This window comes from Ochotona curzoniae, unplaced genomic scaffold, assembly GCF_017591425.1.
Source record: "Ochotona curzoniae isolate NIBS_2020 unplaced genomic scaffold, NIBS_Ocur_1.0 scaffold_4505, whole genome shotgun sequence".
NCBI lineage: Eukaryota > Metazoa > Chordata > Mammalia > Lagomorpha > Ochotonidae > Ochotona > Ochotona curzoniae.
The window spans coordinates 1,742,311-1,746,753 of record NW_024467118.1 but is presented as its reverse complement, the minus strand read 5'-3'; positions in this window follow the sequence as shown (position 1 = coordinate 1,746,753).

The following is a 4,443-nucleotide window of genomic DNA, read 5'->3' as shown; positions in this document are numbered from 1 at the left end:
AGACACAAGCCAACAGAGCCCGGCGCTCCCGCCTGCTAGCACCCCACCTTCCCCGTGCCTAAGGGTGCACAGGTATGCCTCGCTCCTGGACGGGGTGAGCAGCAGTCACGCCGATCAGTGCCCAGATGGGGCTGCTCCAGCATGGAGCGCCTCCCCCGTCAGCCGCCCAGGCCGAGCCGGGGCCCAGGGCGGAGGCGCTCGGCTCTTGGCAGGTACTTTTGGAAGATCACCCAAGAAAATGCGTGTTACACTGCTCAGAAAGGAAGTGTGACTTTTATAGAAAAATCTATTCCATTTGGAAGAACGGTCTAACAGACCACAGAAGGATAATGTACTCCGAGCAAATGAAATTCATCTGTCACGCACTGAAACCCCACGGCCTCCTGGGCAAGCCGCTGCTTCCCGGGCTGAGCGTGAAGGAGAAGCAGGCAGCCGTCTGAGGAGCCTTCACTGGCAACCTATGACAGCAAGTTCCCTTCAACCCACTCGCCGCTTTCCAAACCGATGCTGCGGCCAGCCTTCCTCCCACGAGGGAGCCAGCAGCGAGTCTGTCTAGTGCAACTGAGAGAAACGGGGAGCGCAGCAGATGCATGCGGGCAACCCCGGACTCCACACACGGAGCCTCGCACAGGACCTGCCTCTCACGGCAGGTGGCCTCAGCTCTCTGAAGGTCCACCTCAGTGAAGAGGCTCTCCAACACTGCCCTCCAACGCTAGCGTTTGCACACTGCATGGCAGAGGCTGGTACAGGACAGCACACTTCTGTTGTCTAAGCCAAAGGATCCAAAGACGAAACCCGCGAGAAACGTGCTTAAACAGAGGCCGAAGCCCTGGCATGGCATACTGAGCCTCCACCTTCGGCAACAGCATCCCATACGGGTGCAGGTTCGTGCCCGGCTGCCCCACTTCCCATCCAGCTCCCTGCCTGTGGCCTGGGAAAGCAGTAAAGCACAGCCCAAAACCTTGGGTCCCTGCACCCATGTGGGAGACCCAGGTGAAGCTCCTGGATCCTGGCTTCAGATTGGCTCAGCTCTGGGCATTGCAGCCATTTGGGGAGTGAACCAGAAGATGGAACTTCTCTCTTTCTCCTTCTCTATCTTCATTTTTTAAGGTTTATTTTTATTGGAAAGGCAAGATATACAGAGAGAAGGAAACACAAATAAAAAGATCCTCCATCCACTGACTTACTTCTCAAGTGGCCACAATGGCCAGAGCCGAAGCCAATCCGAAGCCAGGAGTCAGGGGCTCCTTCTGGGTCTCCCACATGGGTACAGGGTGTCAAGGCTTTGGGCCATCCTCTGCTGCCCTCCCAGGCCACAAGCAGGGAGCTGGAAGGGAACTGGAGCAGCTGGGATACAAACCAGCACCCATATAGGATCCTGGTGCACGAAGGTGAGGACTTCAGCCACTAGGCTACTGTGCTGGGCCCCTAGCTCCATGTTTCAAGTCAACATAAATAACTCTTCAAATCAATGTACTCGTAACAAGGATCCAGTGAGTCCTGCTTCAAGCTTCGGAGTGACCACATCCGCCCACCTGCTCCTCCCAGCCAGCCTCCCAGACACACTCCTCCACGCACCATCGGCCCCCCAGTCCTTCCTGCTCATCTGGGCACGGATGTGCGAGCAGCAGTTCCCAGGGGTCCCTGCTGACAAAGCACGTCCCTGCCCCAGGCTCCTGGCGCGCAGGGCATCCTCCCTGGATTGCTGCTCCTGGATTACGGCCCTGATATGTTCCTGAGGCAGAGCTCATGTGTTCTCTTCCCGTACTTGACGTTTCACCTGTAAAAGCCTCAGTGAGCAACAAGCCCAGTGAGCTCCTAAACCATTTTAAACTGGGATTAAAAACCGTGAGCAGTGGATGCGGTGGAGGGGGAGCCGCTGCTGGCTGGGACGCACCCTCACAGAGTGCCTGCCTCAGGCTCCTCCACTTCCACTCCAGCTTGCTATCAACGTCCAGCCTGGGGCAGCAGATGGTGGCTTGGACACGTGGGACCCCGCCACATGGAAGCCCCTGCGGAGGGGCCGGCTGCGGCCTGCAGCTGTCGCAGGCCTTCAGGAAGTAAACCCAACAAACAACCTCTCTGTGCCCATCTCTCGCCCACCCCCACCCCATTATTCTGCCTTTCAAATAAAAGCGTTTTCTATTTGAAATGATCTGACCAATTTTGCCAACGCAGACTTCGGGCCAGGGAGCTTGAATCTCAACCCAAGACTTAGCTTGTGTTCTGCCAGATTCTCATTGCTGAATGTCCGGTGGGAACCCGGTGCGTGCCAGACCTTGCTGGGGGCTGGGATGCTGCTTGTCACACGAGGGGACAGCCAGTCCAGGCCGGGAGGAGGGAGGGTGCTGCCACAGGCCTGGGCTTCGACGGCACAAGAGTCTGTCTCCCAAGGAGCTGGCCAAGTGCTAGCAATGCCCACAGTACCAGAGCTCAGCACAGGGAGCACGCGGCCACAGGGCTCCTGCTTGGGGGGCAGAGCACTGAGACTGCTGACACCCACAGACAGGGCAGGCGGGCTTCAGGGGCAACGGACCAACCGGCAGCAGCTGGCTACACTCACGGGAAACTCAAGGCACAGAAGAAGCCAGTATTCTAGGGGTATATTAATGCTACAGGTTAAAGCGAAAGTTTCTGAATATTTGAATCAAGCATTTATGTTTAAAAGATGCTAACAATGATGAAGACAGCTTTGCTGAGTGGGTGTGAGGCACTGTGCCAGGCACCTGCCACCCAGGTGTACACTCACACCTCGCCACAGCCCTCGGACAGGACACTGTGCCAGGCACCTGCCACCCAGGTGTGCACTCACACCTCGCCACAGCCCTTGGACAGGACACTGCCAGGCACCTGCCACCCAGGTGTGCACTCACACCTCGCCACAGCCCTCGGACAGGACACTGTGCCCTCTGCTACAAGAGGAACAAAGGCAGATTCACACCAACATAAACACTTGTCTAAAGTCCTACGGCGAGCAAGACTCAGAGTGACCCCACTCACATTCACAGAGCACAGAGTGACCCCACTCACACTCACAGAGCACAGTGACTCCACTCACACTCACAGAGCACAGTGACTCCACTCACACTCACAGAGCACAGTGACCCCACTCACACTCACAGAGCACAGTGACCCCACTCACACTCACAGAGTGACCCCACTCACACTCACAGAGCACAGAGTGACCCACACTCACACTCACAGAACACAGAGTGACCCACACTCACACTCACAGAGCACAGAGTGACCCCACTCACACTCACAGAGCACAGAGTGACCCACACTCACACTCACAGAGCACAGAGTGACCCACACTCACACTCACAGAGCACAGAGTGACCCCACTCACACTCACAGAGCACACCGCTGGTGCAAAGAGCAGCATGCGTTCCTAAAGAACGTTTCCTACCATCACTTCATCACTTCATGCCAGTCACACTGTGTTTCTGCATATCTAACTGTTACATTGCTGTCCCACCAAGACAAGGCAGAACGGGTCAGGAGCAGTATAAACAGAGGGACTAGCAAACACTCCTTCCGGCAAACTCAGCTCACTCAGCTGGGCGGCATCTAGCTAACTCCCGCTCTGCCTGCATGATATTCTTCAGTCACCACCAAAGCACCCAAAACCCACTGCCAGTGAGCGGGAACAGACGCACCTCTGCTGCCTGGCACTCCAGCCCATCTCCAGCCGCCTGGGGTCTTGGGGAACAGCTGCACCTGCTTTGTAAGCAGTGGGCACGCCTTCTGCAAAGATGCAGCTGGGGCTTTCAACCACCCGACACACAAGCTCTCATTGAGATTCTGAGCACTGGGACTGAGCCCGGAGCACCGCGTCAGCTGTCCCCCACAAAGCCTGGAGCTCTCTCTGCCTTCACGGGAAAGAAATCCAAAGCAGAGACTTACTCAGGCCAAAAAAAATAAGCACTCAGGTAAGCAAATATGCTGGTACAAGTTTGCACAACGAGCAGCTTCCTGCATCTGCCCTGGCAGTGGCCTAGGGGAATAACTCCGGGGAATTCTGAAAGGAAGAAAATTTTAAGTCTACAACCATGGGCCCTAAGGAAAGCGCACCCCTCCCGCACTGCCCAAAACAACACATAGCTACATCCGGGACTGCTAGGCAAGGACAGAAACGGGCAAGGCAGTGTGCAAGGGAGCACAGCTCTGTCGGAGGGTGAGAGGCCGTGAATTCCAGTCCTCGCTCTGCTCCCAGCTGGCCACGTCGTTCCCTGGACTTAGCTTGGGAACAGTCCAAGGACAAGGGTAAAGAAAAAAATAGCTACTATGCCAAACTCCAATCCCTAATATCAAGATAAAAGAATAAAAGGCAATCCCACGGAATTTCGGGTACTTTTCTGTTCTCAAGAAGTCAAAAGCGAAAGAAATTCTGTCAGCAGCACACTGAACAGAGGCCACAAACACTGCGCCTGCCCGCCCGTT